The 18559-nt window shown below is 36.5% G+C and overlaps 2 pseudogenes; both read right to left on the bottom strand.

Moving 5' to 3' along the window:
• Positions 1-1694: 1694 nt before the first annotated feature.
• On the bottom strand, positions 1695-3010 carry LOC136317625 (probable ATP-dependent RNA helicase DDX5 pseudogene; annotated as a pseudogene).
• A 13487-nt stretch (positions 3011-16497) lies between these two features.
• LOC136317193 (cytochrome c oxidase subunit 7B, mitochondrial pseudogene) lies at positions 16498-16739 on the bottom strand (annotated as a pseudogene).
• Between the last annotated feature and the right edge of the window lie 1820 nt (positions 16740-18559).

Consider the following 18559-nt stretch of genomic DNA (forward strand, 5'->3'; position numbering starts at 1 on the left):
AGTATTGAAAGCTGCCAGTCCCGCAGCTATTTTCTGAGTATTTCCCTGTAGAATACGTTGTTTCATGGGTCTGTAACACTAAGCCACAGGTGGTTTGAACTGATAATGATGTCTTAAGCAATGGCAATGCTCTATGAAATGGACATCAATCTTGGGAAGCTCAGATTATAATATTAACTAATAAAGATTCTGCATATTGTATGATGATTAGCTAAACTATAAAGACCCTGATGTCTAAATGTTAAAACAAAGGGGAAGCTGGAGCTATATAGAAACTATAGGAGAAGTGGAAGTAGAGACAGAACAGTTGAGTCCTGTCATGTTGAAACACGTGTCAAAGTAGCAGTCACTCATTTCTGAGGCGATGTCCACTGGACTTCAAGCACTAATGCCACTGCAGCAACTAGAGTTTTCTTTTTCCCTTATTAACTCATGGAACCTTACAAAATATCATCAGCAATAAAGGTAAAACCGCATTTGTTATTTATTACTTAAGTTTGACTATATCATTGTGTCCATAAAGAGTGTAACCAATACTTTTTGAAATCAGGAAGATCAAATACGAAAGATAGATGTTAAGTCCTGCATTTGGCTTTAAATAATGAAATGTACAAGGCATGTTCTTTTACCAATCTATGTTGAGAAAAAAAGATTAGATATTCAAATGATTATAAGATTAAATAAAATAGCAATGGGAAGAGTCTCCTACAGAGTGAGAGGTCCCAGCCCCATAGCAGGTCACCTGTCCCAGGGTTCCAGAGCCAGGAAGAAAAGTCTCCATAACTTCTGGTTGTAAAAACCAGCAGAAATTGTGGTTGAGAGAGATAGAGGGCTGCTGGAGTCCTACACAGCTTCTCTTAAAAGGTACATACACAGAATTACTTGGACTCACTCTTTCTGAGCTCAACTGCTGGGGCAACAACTTGAAAGAAACCAGGGAGATACAGTCAGGAAATGAATTGTCTGTCATCAGAGCAAGAGCTATAGAGGTAGCTTTCACCTAGACAGAAATGATGTCAGATACCATTGTTCTTTTTCTGAGACACTCTCTCAGAGCTAGAATGTGGGTGCTATATCCGAGTTTCAATTAATCTGGCATACATTCTTCTCTCTGCTCTGGTAATTCCTTAGGGTCCCACCCAGCCCAAATTTCTGGCCCACCTAAGCCAGTACCAGTGTCTTTTCCATACAAATATTCTTTTGCCTCATGCTTTGCCTCTCCTAAAATCTATCAACTAAATAGCTTCTTTCCTCTGTGCACTCCATACTTCTTGCTAAGTATCCACAAGCCCAGTACTAATGGCATCTTGGACTGGAGCTTGGCTTTTCCTGGGCACTCCAACCTCAGGCCAAGTAGCAGCCATTTACAGATTGCTCTGTAGCTCATGCTGGATGCCACCAAGCAGGGCACAGGCAATGACTTCATTTTAACCTTCTGGGAGGCCTTAGAGCCAGAATACCCAGAGGAAAGCTTCAGACCATGCCAGATTACATCCCTACCACCTCTATGAATGACACATTCAGGGCAGACACAGTGAGCACCAAAGCGCCCCTGAAGCAAGTATTTCTTGCTAGAGTCATAGGATCAGTTCCTGCACAGCAACTCCATTGCTGTGTTCACAGCCAGTCATCATAGCCCATCAGCCTGGGGAAATCAATCCCTCCCAGTGATGCCAATAGCAATCAAAGCTCAACTACAACATGATAGCACACAAAGTCAACATAGGGGTACAACTGGAGTGCCTAGCTTGGATGACTGGGGAGGCTGTGCCACTGGGCCTCACAGGACACTTACTAGCGAAGGCCACTCTATCAAATCCTAGACATGTAGCAGCTCTACCTAATACATAGAAACAAACATAGGGACTCAGCCAAAGTGTGGAAACAAAACAACAGGTCCTGACAGAGACAGTGGTTTTACTCTCCTCACTCATGATCTCTTCTGTCAGAAGAGTACGTTTTTCATCCCTTTCTACATCATGACACACATATACAATCTGAATAATGTTGTGTTTGCATTCAGTTTCAGTGTACCAATGTTTATATGAATATAGTCTTTCAGGAAATCTTCATCAAGCTGTCTTACTTCTTTTGGTCAAGTTGCGCTCCACGTTAGGGTTTGCCTATCAGGTCTTATTTGATCCACAATGTTCCTTATTTGGGGTTCGAAATCCATATCGAACATTCTATCTGCTGCATCAAGGACTAGGGAGGTGGTTTTTCTCAGATTTGTTTTCCTACACTCTAAAATGTCAATCAGTCTTCCAGATGTTGCAATACATATTTCTACATCTCTCTCCAAATCACATGGTGCTCCCTTGGGAGCACCACTATAGATGCAAGTAGATTTCAATCGACATGCCTTACAGTATTCAGCAGCGACTTGCTGCACTTGTTGGAATAGTTCCTGAGTTGGTACCAGCACCAAGAAAATAGGCTTATCACTGCTATCTAAGAATGGTTGATGATTGATGCGAACAATGGCAGGCAGCAAATAAGACAATGTTTTCCCAGATCTAGTCTGTGCTACTCCAACCATATAAAATCCACTTAGAGCAATTGGCCATCCCTCAGCTTGAATAGCAGTGGGTTCAGTAAAGTTCTGTCTTGCAATCACATCCTAGACATTTGCAAGGAAGTTTGCTTCATAAAAATTTAGAACTGGCTTTAGGCAGGTTTGACCTATAACTGTAATTTCTCTGCTTCTTTTGTGTGTCTCTACCTCTTGTGCTGTGTGCCTAGCCAAATAAGGATGTTTTTGATAAAAATTCTTCTCAAATTTAGGCAGTTCATTAAGATTCCACTTCTTTTTAACTAGTTTATCCCTAGGGTTTCCAAACCTCTTCCCTGACAGAAGCCCTGCCCTACTTCCTCCAAATTGAGGTTCACCAAACCCTTGATCCTGGCCATGGTCACAGTCACTGGAATAGCCCAATATGAGATCAGTGAATGCAGTTGACTGGGAATGAAGTGGAAATTGTCGAGTGTGACAAGTTGCTGGAAGTGGCATTGGCTACAGTGAGGCCTAGTGGAGGCAGTAGTTGTGGAGGGAGGGTGATGACATGAGCCTGAGCTACTTTCCTTGAGACTGATGGAAATGAATGAGGTCTCTGTTGAAACCAAAAGAAGATGTGATGAACTTACTAGAAAAATGAAGTAAGAGAGGTGGCCTGCCATGGTATCCATGGTGATAAGAGTCAACAGGAACATGACTGGGCTTGAAATGAATTCAAAATTCAAAATGGAAAAGCTCCTATTCCGATTGCTACACATGATCCAGAGGGCAAGATGTAGAAGATGTGAAATTTGTTATCAATTATGACTACCCTAATTCCTAGAGGATTATATTTATTGAATTGAAAGAATTTCTGACAGTACCAAAACAGGCACAATGTACATTTTTTTTTACACTTAATAGCATAAAGCAAGTGAATGACCTTATCTATGTGCTTCCTGAAGCTAATCCAGCAATTAACCCCAAATTGTTTCAGTTGTTTGAAGACAGAGGTTCAGGTCATTCTAGGGGTAGATGAGGCATGAAGAATGACTGTTGAGACAGATACTGTGTGGGAAAAGGGGTGGATTGAATACCTTCAGAGAAAAAAAATATGATAGAGGTCATTGTAGTCTGCTTAAGAGAGATTATGGGGCAAAAACCCAGAATGGTGTTTACAGTGTTATAAATTATACCAATGGGAGCTTTGGAAGTAATTTTGTGTCTGTTGGTATGCAGATAAGTTTTAGTATTTGTAACCCAACAGGAACTTACCAGAATGGTAATGATAGCACTCAGCAATATGGAACTAATATTCCAAATATGCACAATGGTATGAACCAACAGGCATATGCATAGCCTGCTACTATAGCTGTACCTATGATTGGTTATTCAATGCCAACAAGATATTCTCAATAAGACTCTAGAAGTGTATGCAAAGTCTGTTTTTTTTATAATTGCTCTTTATATTGTGTACTATCAGACAAGATAGTTCTTTAAGAAACATGGGAAATGCCCTGGCCGTTTGGCTCAGTGGTAGAGCGTCGGCCTGGCGTGCAGAAGTCCCGGGTTTGATTCCCAGCCAGGGCACACAGGAGAAGCACCCATCTGCTTCTCCACCCCTCCCCATCTCCTTCCTCTCTGTCTCTCTCTTCCCCTCCCGCAGCCGAGGCTCCATTGGAGCAAAGATGGCCTGGGCGCTGGGGATGGCTCCTTGGCCTCTGCCCCAGGCGCTAGAATGGCTCTGGTTGCAACAGAGCAATGCCCTGGAGGGGCAGAGCATCACCCCTTGGTGGGCAGAGTGTTGCCCCCTTGTGGGCGTGCCGGGTGGATCCCGGTAGGGCACATGCAGGAGTCTGTCTGACTGTCTCTCCCTGTTTCCAGCTTCAGAAAAGTACAAAACAAAACAAAACAAAACAAACAAAAAAAGAAACATGGGAAATGCAGAAATGACTATAGTGCAGCAGTAAATATGGAGCATTTTTTCATTATTAAGTTGGATATTTCTCTACATTTTTGAAACAAATTTTAGGTTATTTTTTGTATTAGAAAATGCAGGCAGTGTTTTCACAAAAGTAAATGTACAGTGATTTGAAATACAATGAATGAAGGCAATGCATGGCCTTCCAATAAAAGTATTTAAAGACTGAAAAAAAAAGAGGTGTCAAATGAAAGAACATAAAACATCTCCAATAAAATAAATAAATAACATGCAGGCAAGCTAACTACCAAAAACAGAGCTCAAAATAATGGTTATAAGGATGCTCAAGGAACTTCATGAGAACTTAAAGGAACTTGTAAGAACTTCAATAGCATGAAAAAGAACATAGAAACCATAAAAATATACCAGTCAGAAATGAAGGATATACTAACTGAAATGAAGAATAATTTGCAAGGAATCAACATTAGAGTAGTGTAGGTGAATCCAGGAATCAAATCAACAATTTGGAATAAAAGTAAGCAAAGAACACCCAATCAGAAGAGAAAAAAAAATCCAAGAAAAGTGAAGATAGTATAAGGAGCCTCTAGGACAACTTCAAGTATACCAACCAACCTTCATATCACAGGGTTGTGGGAAGGAGAAGAGAGAGCAAGAAATTAAAAACTTACATAAAACATAATTACAGAAAAATTTCCTAACTAAGTGAAGGAAGTAGACATACAAGTCCAAGAAGCACAGAGAGGCCTAAACAAGATCAACCCAAAGAGGCCCACATCAAGAAAAATCTAAATTAAAATGCAAAAGGTTAAAGACAAAGATAGAACCTTCAGAGCAAGAAGAGAAAATTACCCATAAGGGAGCTCCCATTAAGCTGTCAGCTTATTTCTCAACAGACATGTTGCAGGCCAGAAGGGAGTGGCAAGAAATACTAAAAGTGCTAAAAGCAAAGACCTATAACCAAGATTATTCTACCTAGCGCTATCATTTAAATCAAAGGCCAGATAAGGCCCTGGCCGGTTGGCTCAGCGGTAGAGCGTTGGCCTGGTGTGCGGGGGACCCGGGTTCGATTCCCGGCCAGGGCACATAGGAGAAGCGCCCATTTGCTTCTCCACCCCCCCTCCTTCCTCTCTGTCTCTCTCTTTCCCTCCCGCAGCCAAGGCTCCATTGGAGCAAAGATGGCCGGGCGCTGGGGATGGCTCCTTGGCCTCTGCCCCAGGCGCTAGAGTGGCTCTGGTCGCAGCAGAGCGACGCCCCGGAGGGGCAGAGCATCACCCCCTGGTGGGCAGAGCGTCACCCCTGGTGGGCTTGCCAGGTGGATCCCGGTCGGGCGCATGCGAGAGTCTGTCTGACTGTCTCTCCCTGTTTCCAGCTTCAGGAAAAAAAAAAAAAAAAGGCCAGATAAAGAACTTCCCAGTTAAGAAAAATTTAAAGGAGTTCATCACCACCAAACCAATATTACATGAAATGCTAAAGGGTCTTCTTTAAGGAAAAGTAAGGATAAAAAATATAAACAATAAAATGGCAATAAATATATATCTATCAACAATTGAATATTTTAAAAAACAGAATAAATAAACAAGCAGAATAGAAACAAACTCATAGATACTGAGAACATTTTGGTAGTTGCCAAATGGGAGGGGCCTTAGGGGGATGAGTGAAAAGGTGAAGGGATTAGGAAATACGAATTATTTGTTAAAGAAGAGTGATGGGGGTAGAGAATAGGGACAATAATATTTAATAACTTTGTGTAGTGTCAGATGGGTCTAAGATACATTGGGATGATCACTTAGTAAGTTATGTAATGTATAATCACCAGGGTGTCCACCTTAAACTAGTATAATTTGCATGTGACCTGTAATTGAAAAATTTTAAAAATGAATTTAGAAAGTTTCCAATTCTGAATATATTCCTTGAAAAATATTAATTAACATTTTAACATTATGTTTCACATTTGTTTTTTCATTTTATTTAGAAAATTAAATTTAGTGGAGTGACATTGATTAATAAGAATATATAGGGTGCCCTGGCTGGTTGGCTCAGCAGTAGAGCGTCAGCCTGGCGTGTGGGGGACCCGGGTTTGATTCCTGGCCAGGGCACATAGGAGAAGCACCCATTTGCTTCTCCACCCCCCCTCCTTCCTCTCTGTCTCTCTCTTCCCCTCCCGCAGCCAAGGCTCCATTGGAGCAGAGATGGCCCGGGCGCTGGGGATGGCTCCTTGGCCTCTGACCCAGGCGCTAGAGTGGCTCTGGTCGCGGCAGAGCGAGGCCCCGGAGAGGCAGAGCATGGCCCCCTGGTGGGCAGAGCTTCGCCCCTGGTGGGCGTGCCGGGTGGATCCCGGTGGGGCGCATGTGGGAGTCTGTCTGACTGTCTTTCCCTGTTTCCAGCTTCAGAATAAAGAAAAGAAAAAAGAAAAAAAAGAAAGAATATATAGGCTTCATGTAAATATTTCTATAGCATTTGAACTATTGATTGTGATGTGTGCCCATCATCCAAAGTCAAATTATTTTCCATCACCTTATATTTGTGTCCTCTTGTTTCCTCTCTCCTCTACCAAATAAACATATTGTATAGAAATGACAATGAACAACAAACACTGATATCTGTTCTTTTGAAAAAAATATTATTTCTGTTGTACTTTTTTTGAGGGCTTCTTAACATTCCTGCTTCTTCTCCAAAGAGGTTGATTGACAGCCTGCTGCCCATTCAACAGAACGTCAATCCCGTAATACATCATAAGATGTATGCAGGAGCAAATCAGGAACTGACCTTTTCAAAAACATTAAGAAAAAATAATATACTGATCAACTTTATGTTGAACATGCTCAGATGCAAAGCTAGTGCCCTGCCTGTGAATGAATGAGATTTCTTTTTAATACTTCTATAAGACAGTGGAGGAGACAGAAGATATATCTGAAAATCAGCACAAGATTGGGAGTCAAGAGTCTCTGGATATAACGTCAGCATTGACTCTAAACTAAAAATGTCATCCCAGACAAATTGCTCCTTTTTTGTGCTCAGTTTTTTATCTTCAGATTATGATCCCCAACACCTATTTTATGCACTGGTAGATTTGTCAGTGCCACTATTTCCTGAGTGTAGGAAGAGAAAGTTTTACCGTAAAAAGAGAACCCATGGTTCCACTTATAGATAGATCCCACCATCTCTTTCATCTCCTTTAGCAGTACTCCTCTGTTCTTTTCTTATCTATTATAACACACTGTACCATACTATATTGCAATATACTATGCACAGATTAGGCAATTAATAGGGCTTAATCAGAAGCCAGAGGAACATCATCAATCATACTATATATTGTGGAGGGCTAAAGGCTTATTCAAACCATGTGTTGCTATTCAGCAATATAACAATATATTCAGCATTAAAAATAACTATTATTAAACACTTTTGCCCAGAAGTAATGAAGGATAGTTTTTGGAAGTCCAGGTATTTTTATTGGCTCATTATAAGATCCTCTTAATTTCATACATATATGAGGTTCAGCTTTTTTAAACATGTATTCTTTTAATATTGTTGACATTTTTATTATCAACAACAAAATTTATTCTAAAATAAAATTGCTTCTCACAGACTACAAATTGTCATGAATGGTACATAACTTTGTTTTATTTTATTTTTACTGTTTTTTGATTACAGTTTACATTTATTATTATTTTTGTATTAGTTTCAGGTGTATATCATTGTGGTTAAAGAATCATATACTTTAAAAAGTGTTCCGTGCTCCAATATTTCTAGTATGCACCTGGAACCATACATACTTATTACAATATTATTAACTATACTTCCTATGTTGTACTTTACATCCCATGATTATTTTGTAACTATTAATCTGTACTTCTCAACCACTTAATTTTCTCATCCTGTCCTCCACCCCTCTTTCAAGGTTTGGTAAGTTATTTCACCTCTCTGTCTCTTAGTTTCCTCTCTGTAAAATGAGCACACTAAGATCCATTTCACAGGTATGTAAAATACTGTATTTCACCATGTATAAGATGCACCTTAATTTTGGGGCCTGAAATTTGAAAAAAAGTGTATTACATAAAGTTATTAAACTCGAGTTTTATTCATCATGAAATTCATACAACTCCTCATTACTGCCAAAACTCCATCCATTAGCTTGTCCTCATGTATGTCCAATGACAAATCACTGTCTTCTTATATTGCCTCGTCCTCAGTTCTATCGATGGCATTTGAAATGCCACAACCACTGTATAAGACTCACCCAGTTTTTGGACCTCAAATTTTTGACAAAAGGTGCATCTTATACGTGGGAAACAGTGCATAGCACCGGCCTTGGTACTTGGTAGGTTCTCTCCAAGTGCTACTTTCAGTTTTTCTTTTCTTACCATCAGATACTTGGAGCTTCTATTTAGGGCTATTCTTATTTGACTCATCCCCTCCAAGACCTTTTCTTCTCTAAAGTTTCTCCTAAATTCCTGGCTTTGTCATACTTCCTTTCAACCACTTTAACCTGCATCCGGATGACACAGCACTTTAATACACAGAGACATTTTTAAAAGCTTTCCTGAGGATTTCTATTTTTTTTAAGTCCTTGAGGTCATTTTAAACTTTAAAAGAAAAAGAACATTCCAGAACCTCTTTACATTTGTCCCTTAGGGAAGAGAAACATACTCTTTCAAGAAATAATGCTACCTACTTTTCCTACCTATATTATAAGGGAGCTGTGAAGATAAAAAAAATGGTAATAGAAGTGAAGTTTTAAATAATTTCCAGAAGTATAAGAAAATTATTATTTAAATGGAAAGACCTGTTCTTCAATCAAATGGGAAACTTTATTTTCTGACAATGAATGTGAAACTTCATAGCAATTAAAATTATCTTTCCAGCTTGCCACAGCAGTGTCCCTTCCATTATGCCTCTGTATATAGCCTATTCTGTTTGTATTCACTACCAGCAGCTAGTGCTTACTGAAGCAGTCACTGCAGAAAGAAACCCTTTCTCAGCTTTGCAGGGAATTAGTAGCGTGTTCCCTGTTACAGAGCAAATTCTGATTCTGGGTAAGATAAAACCGCAGTGAAAATATATTTAATGGGGAAGAAAACAACAGTGTTTCCTTTATTCTGTTTTTCTGTGTATATTGCTGTAACAGGGTAAGAGGACAGTGGATATTTGGCTCCCATTTCAAAGAGGCATTCAAATAGGAATAATTCTCATATCAATGATAAACAGCTTTATTGCTAAGAACTGTCATATAAAGTGCCAAGAGATCTCTTCATCCTACTTCTAATATTATATGAGGTTCATACACAAAGTGTTCTCACTAATTTAGTGACAGTGAATATGAAGTTTGAGTTCTATCTTTACTTGTGGCTTTGAGCCTTCCACGTTCTGTCCCCAACTTCAATTTTTACTTTAATGAATTTGTAAGGTTTCAGAATTAGGATGAAGGCAATATCAGAGAACAAAGTGACAAACTGTAAGATATAAAGTGAGTTTGACTCCATTCATTTACTCATAATTTATATTTGATACTTATTATGTGCTATGCATTATATACAGTGTTAGGAAAAAAGATGATGTGGTACTACAAAAAATGACTTCTCAGGGAGGGTACAACCTTTTAATCAGTTTGCTACGCAGTCTACTAAGTCTATACACAACATCGATATATCTGAGTATATAGAAAGTGCAATGAAAATTCATAATAAACAGTATCTAAGTTGGCCAGAGAAAAGTAGATGGGGGTTAAAGGAATAGAGAATTATAAAGTGGATAGCTAGGACAGGGTAGAGGAATAGATGATTTCAAAGAGATAAAACAGAATTTGCAAAGACAATAAGGTCCAAGATAATAGCGTATTTCTGAAACTACATCTAGTTGGCTATTCCTAAAACATCATAACATAGATAAGTACATTAGTATCAATATATATATCACTCGGGGAGGAGAGGACCTATCAAATACCAAGACCAGTATACCAGTGCTATGTACTTTTATATACCTATGATATATATATATATATATTATATATATTTTATATATATTATATATATTATATATAACATATATATATTATATAATATATATACTGTATAGGCAGTATAGAGTATATATATATGTGTGTGTGTGTGTATATATATATAGTGTGTGTATGTGTGTGTGTGTGTGTGTGTGTGTGTATATATACTGTATAGGCCACTAGAAGCAAAGATAATGAGTACTGTATCACTGTTAGGTGAATTAAGTATGTTGAGTTGTTTTTTTTATGGTGAAGTATATTTGACAAATATATTATCTCTTCCATTTGTAGCCAGTGTCAAATATTTACAGGAAAAGATGAATTAAGTTTGTTATGTGCTAGGGTATATATGACCTATATGTATGTATGTATATGCATTATTTATTCCTCAAAATAACTAGAAGAGATAGGTGTTATTTGTTTGTTGTTGGCAATTAGTTTTGTGTGTGTTTGTGTTTTGTTTTAGGGAATGGAGGCAGAGAGACATTGGAGCACTCATCTCGCAGCTGAAGAACAAGAACTTTACTTTAAGGTTTGTGCTCTTACCTGGCATATCATACAATGAAGCTCTAATGAGACAGTTTGCCAGGATCAGGGGACTATAGAAGGTAACATATTTTCAACTTTTTCCCCACAACTTTTTTATGTTAATGCTTCTTTGGGGATCTAGTGGTTCAAAGCATGCATTATGTAGTCTTTGTTCTCTCCATTGCCCTGAACTTTTATATGTCCCACCTATAACTAATCTATCTAAGTGACATGTGTTATTGAATTATGCCTTACCTTCACCCAGAAATATTGAGCCAATCCCAAAACTTCTCTGAGTTCAGAATTTTCTTAGCACTGATTGTCTGTACTGCTAACTTGGCACTCATAATATGCACAGATATTTTTTATATTATTTGTACTGATTGTATGTAAATGTCTTATAATGCACTATATTTTTATGCCTAGTCCAATAATTTATAAAGGTAAATATTCAGTATGTTTGCTCATGATTATGGTGATCACAGAATATTTCATCAGATCTTCATTTTCTTAGCACTAGGTACTAACTCTTCCAGGAACACAATTCTTCTAGTCTAGTGCTTACTCTTTACAAATATAGATCTTAAAAATTAGGTAATCAGAGAACATGCAGATACTCCAGTACTTTCAGTCTTTTGTGTAGTGCATTTTCACCAATGAAATAAAAGTTGGTTTTGCACATCATTTTCATAATCAAACAATGTCCTTTGGCTTGTCATATGCTTTTCTGATGTTCTTGTTTAATAAAAAAATCAAATGCTTATTTTTTATCACTTCATATTCATTTTGAAATATCTAATTTTTGTGAGCAGTATAGGTTGTACATGTTTAATATATAACTATTAGTAAGCAAAAGAAAACAGCTTGTGATATGAATGTTAAAATGTAAGTAAAATTGGCCCAAAGAAAATAATTTAATTACTAGAGAATTTCATTAAATTTTTTACCAGAAAATTTAATTGACTTTTCCAGTTTCTTTTTATGTTTTCTTTATTCTCTTTTTTTGACAATGTTTCAAAGGGCCTGAGATCCAAATGTGGCAGATGCTGGATGGCTGATTAGCTTGTTAGACAAGGAAAGATATTCAGACTGTGTCTATACATAGTACATGAACCAGACTGCAACATTTCTAATATGTTCATTTAGACTGTGGATATGATGGATGTTGATGACCATAGCTAAATCCACTTGAAAAACTGCCAAACTAAAGTAATCATTAGGATTTGGGCCATTTAGAGGTAACACGTATTTAGGTTTTTTTTTTCTGTAATTTTTAAGAATTTAGTTGTTCTTTCATCACAACTATTCTTATTCTTTGTTTCAACATGAGATGTCTTTATATTTGAAAACTCCATGTAAACATCAATAGAATAATTGATGTAATGGCTAATATACAAATTCATGTATTTCCATCTATAGGAGTTGCTTTTCATGAAAGCTTTCCTCAAAAGTGATTATTAACAACAAGTTAACTAAGGTTTACAGGAAAAATTTCTCAAACATATGGTTTGACAAAATTTATTTTTCTTCTACTACCTCCCTTCTTATTTTATGATGAAAGGTTCTTAAAGAAAAGGCTAGGTAGGAACTTAGCTTGCTGATAGTCAATCAAAAGCTTTTTTATCTGGGAAAACTATCTTTATACAATAGGAGAAAAACTAAAAAGCTTATCAAGTATAACATTCTTTTTTCTAAGTTCTATGATGGAATTAAGTTCTTACTGTCAAGTAGAAACAGCAGTAAGTTTTCATATAAAACAGACATTACAATGGCCAACAATAACTCTGTCAGCTGCAGAGTAACAAGGCTAATCAACATTAGTGGTTGATATAACTTCATTCTCTTTTGACAAGTGCATCTAGGCCTTAAACTTATGTGAACCTCTTATATTTTAATTTGTTTGTTCCATCTCAGATCCAGAACTTACCCCACTTGCAAACATCCCCTTCCTTGATGTCCTGTTATTGCAGTATTTGATGTAATTTGTGAAGCTTCAAAATTCCTCTAGCAGTTTTTAGAAAGTATTCTTTCTCTTTCCCAGCAAATAGTCTCCACTTACATGCTTCCTTTGGCTTGGACTTTGAGCGGCTCCCTACTGCAATATCCCCTCTTAATAAAGTTTTACCTTATAAATGCTTAGACATATGTTTGTGATGGAGGCAGTTTGGGGTGTGGGACATAGACAAGAGAAACTATTAAAGTCTAGAATTTTCCCACCAATAAGTACATAAACGAGGCCTCAGTTTCCCTCTCTAAAATAGAGATAATAATTTATTCAGTATCCTCTGAGATGGACACACTCAGGGGAACACATGAGAAGACATAATTTGCTGTGAGCCACATGAAAATGTGGTGCTGTGTTAGATAATTACCAGTTGTTATTACTATCCCCATTAATATCAATAATATTTTCTTTTAACCTGGTAATTTTTCAAGTGTGTTCCTTCAAGACCCTTGCTCCAGCAGCAACAATGTCACTTACCACTTGGGAATTCATTAGAAATGCAAATACATGGTTCCCACTTCAAACCATTAAGTCAAAAACTCTGAAGCTGAGGCCCAGTAATCTGTGTTTTAATAAGCCATTCAAGTAATTATGATGCATGGTCAAGTTTGATAACTTAACAAACATTTAAATATATAACAGTGAGTTTGCAAAAAATATATTTTTGCCAAGAGTTTTGAAAATGTTTGTGTAAGACATCAGTTGCATTTACATTATTAAAATAATGGTTAAACACCTGGAAACTCATTCATTTTAAAATATTCAATTATAGATCTTTCTGGTAGATGATATAGATGCTGGCTCATTTTTTATTCTTTATTTATTTCCTTGCTCTTTGAAGTGATGCGAATGAATGCAAGAGACACATTTTCTAAAACAGAGTGCTGAAATTCCTTTTACATTCTGCTCTCATCATGATACAAATTTCACTATTGATGGATTAAGTACTGAAAGCATTAGGTTTATAACAATAATTATATATGTCTCCAGGGCTCTTATACTATCAAGCCAGAAAGGAGAATAGTAGTAATTGGTTAGATTTATCAAAAGGGAAAATTTATTTTTACAACATATTTTTGCAGTGGCAAGGGTACATTGAACAGATGGGCCAATGGGAATAGTGTAAGAATTGTATGAACACCTTACATTTGAATGGTACTATTTAAAATACATCCAATAACTATGTTATCTATATTTATGTTCACAACAACTCTTGAATTAGGTAAGACCAGTGACCTTGAGTTTGGGCAAATAATATCCCCCTTCTTTTGTTGACTCAGTATTTTCCACCTAAAGTGGGAAGACCTATGTAATTCACATGGAGAACACATTTTTAAATCTTTTATCCTCATAGAGAAGGAAAGTGCTTCTTTGGCACATTTTACTCCTAACACATCTCTAAGCATTCTAACTTACTTTTAGCAAATGCGATTTTTCACTTGTCTTCAACTTCTCTAAGTCTACAAGATGGCTAGACCCCACTCCTATCACAAAGCAAAGTATTCTGGCATGAGCTTAAAATGAAAAAGAATGTGGAGGAGATGCTCACATATTAGGAGTGGATAGGAGATATCTAGGAGACAAAAGTACACAATTCAAAATACTGAAAGGAAAGACAAGACCTCAAGGTTTCTGACCTTGTTTTTACATTTCTTTGTGCTAAGATTTCTCAGTTTTGAATAGAGACACTGAACAACAACTCCTGTAGATAAGAATAAAATCACTGACATCATGAGATGTGGAAGCTGCTGCTGACATGTTTGTTTTAGAAGCTGGCAAACTTGAAAAGAATTGGAAGCAATTTAAATGTATAGAAAAGATCTATTACATTATGTTTCTGAGGTGTTTTAAGATTAAATATGATAATGTATGTGACAAACTTAGCTCTTGGAATATAATAAATGTTCATTTAATGTTAGCTACTTCTTTAATAATTGATGATGAAGAGGATGATGAAAAAAGAGGTTGAAGAGATGATTATGAGGATTTTGAAAGTACCTGTCCCACTTATCCCACTAGAAAATGAAAAGCACTATGCAAAAATAAAGGTGGATAATAATGATTAGTCAATCAGTATATAATCTCCTTCAAGGGAAGGGGCACATCATTTACTTTCAGTAAAAATATTCTCACAGGTCCTATCACTAGACTAAGCACAAGGTATATGCTCAATGTTTAGCTAACTATATACCAATTATATACCATATTTGTATGCTGATGGGGATAACCCATTATAGAAGGAAATATTCATGGTGAAGGTGGGAAGTGTTGAATTCATGTCCTTATATATAGAAAAAGAATGAGATTTAGGATAAAAATAGAGCAGTTGAGCTTAACTAGGAGCATTGACAGTTCAATCAACAAATAAAACAGAATATTAAGTTGCATGAAAATCCTGTTTTAGAATTATCAGGAAATCTATTTCTACCACTTGATCCTCAATTTGGAACTAAAAATGAATATTTATTGAGAACCAAATAAATGGTCTGTTTATTGGACCCAATTGTATACTGAGTAAGAATTCCATATCATGTTCCTCATTAAAAAGTTTAGAAAAAGTAAGATAAAAATGAGGCATTTTGTTAAAGTATTAATTTTATGTAAAGTCTTTTTTTAATGTTTATTTTCAGTGACACATGCCTTTTGAAATGGTCCTGGAGGTTTCAGTTAATTTATTTCATCTATTTTTTTCTTAGAAAAGACGGAAAGGAAAGGTGAAGCATGCCAAAGTTTAAAAGTAACTAAAAGAAAGTTAATTCTTAGAATTTAAGCTACTGGGGTGATAGAAAGGCTGCTGGCTGTTTTCAGTGGTGTGCCTCTATGTCGAAAATAATTTTTGTTTCTAAAATGAAAGTTATGTTCTAGTTTCATACTAATTAATGCAGAAATGACCATCCAGGGTCAGGTTACCAAGTGAACTGGTGATAGAAACAAAAGAAAATATGCTTTAAGTAAAACAGTATATGAACTCTGATGTAAACAATGTATAAATGTCATGACTTCAAAGTATTTTATCTATTATAAATTCTGGTTATATTAAATTGAGAAACATAGTTTTATAAAGTGACTATTGCCTTAGGCCACCATATTCATTCATTAAATAAGCATAGTTCTGCATTATATACCCATATGTGTCTTTTTCACTTAACTTTGTTTTATACTTGATTTATACCTTTTTTTAAGGTTTCACATTTACTTTTTTAATTAATTTTAATGAGATACATTGATAAAATTGTCTTCCGTCACCTTCTAACTGGTTTTCTTTGTGCCCCTCCCCTCCCCCAACCCCCTCCCTCTCCTCCCCCCCACCCTGTATCCCCAACACTGTTGTCCATGTCTCTGAGTCTCATTTTCATGTACCACCTATGTATGGAATCATATAGTTCTTAGTTTTTTCTGATTTACTTATTCCGCTCACATTTACTTTATTTCTTCAATCATGCCACATTTTAATGGGCACACAGTGCTTTCCCTAGACATCAATAATGAGTTGTTTTTGAGACAATTCATTATTATGACAGCTTCAATGATTACTGATTTCTCCATTCCTCAGTGGTAAATCTGCCAACAGGGGACCGATTCTATTTTATTCCAAATTGTGTTGCTATATAAGTCCATGTAACAACACACAATGTGGCTCCGCTAGCTAATACAGCATTACTATATTTGTCATAGAAATCAGGTGTCTATTTCTGGTGAATCTGTCTTGCCATTACTTGCTGAATGCTTCAAACTAGGAGAGACTTAGTGCATTTTTGGCCAATGGAAGCATTGTGATTCTAAAGATGAAACTACAGCAATCTCAGTAGCTGGTTCTTTACAACTTCCCAGTAAGTACCCTTGCAAAGAACTCTGAAAAATCTTGATTTATATTTTAATCTTTGAATCTAAGAAAAGATCTTGGATTGATAAAGATATAAATCAACTTTGTCTACTTTATTATTTTTTTACTGTTTTGAAGTTCAACATTTAGTTTATTGTATTAAATTTTTGTTTTAAACAATCAAAGGTATGAGCTGCTTTTCTCTGACTTCTGCTGATTTGGTGTGCTTCAAATTGACATGCAATATCCTGATTTATATTATTTTGCAAATAATTTCCCATTTTTGTTTTATTTTTACCATGACTCAGGACATATTTAACTAAATATTTTAAGCATTTAGTTTTGGGGGTGTGGCTTTTTATTGCTGACTTTTTTTTTGATAAATCCAGTAATTTTTATTTCCTATTTTAACTTTTCTTAAAATTTTTATTAATTTTAATTTATTGTTTTTACATGGACTCAAGTGTCCCACTGCATATAACTCCCTCACCCCCACCCCTGTGTCCCTTTTCTTTACCCCCTTTGTCCCTTCCTCCTAACTCCCTCCCCCCTTCCCTCTAGGATTTTCTGTCCTTTTATCTATATCTATGTGTTATGTATATATAGTTTCACTAATACCTTGACCTTCTCTGATCCCATCCCCTCATCCGTCTTCCCTCTGACTTTTGTCCCTCTGGTCCCTGTGACCTCATCTCTAATTCTTTTTTTTTTTTTTGTAAATTTTATTTATTCATTTTAGAGAGGAGAGGGAGAGACAGAGAGAGAGAGAGAGAGGAGAGAGAAGGGGGTAGGAGCTGGAAGCATCAACTCCCATATGTGCCTTGATCAGGCAAGCCCAGGGTTTTGAACCGGCAACCTCAGCATTTCCAGGTCAACGCTTTATCCACTGTGCCACCACAGGTCAGGCCTCATCTCTAATTCTATTCTGTTCCTCATATAAGTGAAAGCATATGATTTTTTTTTCCTCTGCCTGGCTTACTTCACATAGCATAATAATTTTCAGAAACACCCATGCTGTCCTGAAAGTTAAGATTTCCTTCTTTTTCTCAGCCACGTAATATTCCATTGTGTTTATGTTCCACAGCTTTTTAATCCACTTGTCTATTGACGGACAATTGGGCTGTTTTCAGACCTTGGTTACTGTAAACAATACTACACTCAACATGGGAGTGAATTTCTTCTTTGGAATCAGTGATTTGGTATTCTTAGGATATACTCCTAAAACTGGGATAACTGGGTCAAAGGCAGTTCTATTTTAAATTTTTTGAGGAAACCCCATACAGTTCTCCACAGTGGCTGCCCATTTCTTAATTGGATAGTTTACTTTCCTGGTGTTGAGTTTTAGAAGTTGTTTATAAATTTTGGTTATTAACCCCTTATCAGACATAGTGGCAAATATGTTCACCCATTGTGGGGGTTGTCTTTTTATTTTGCATATGGTGTCTTTTGCTATTCAAAAGCCTTTTAGTTTGATATATTCCTATTTGTTCACCCTGTCTTTTATTTCACTTGCCTTTGGAGATAAATCAGGAAAATGTTGCTACGAGAGATATCAGAGAGTTTACTGCTTATGTTTTCTTTTGAGATATGTATGGTTTTATGACTTAAAGTCTTTTATCCATTTTGAGTTTATTTTTGTGAATGATGTAAGTTGGTGGTCTAGTTTCAGTTTTTGCAGGTACCTGTCCAATTTTTCCAACACCATTTATTAAAGAGACTATCTTTACTCCATTGTATGTTCTTACCTCCTTTGTGAAATATATATCATA

Source organism: Saccopteryx bilineata, chromosome X (assembly GCF_036850765.1).
Source record: "Saccopteryx bilineata isolate mSacBil1 chromosome X, mSacBil1_pri_phased_curated, whole genome shotgun sequence".
NCBI classification, from domain to species: Eukaryota; Metazoa; Chordata; class Mammalia; order Chiroptera; family Emballonuridae; genus Saccopteryx; species Saccopteryx bilineata.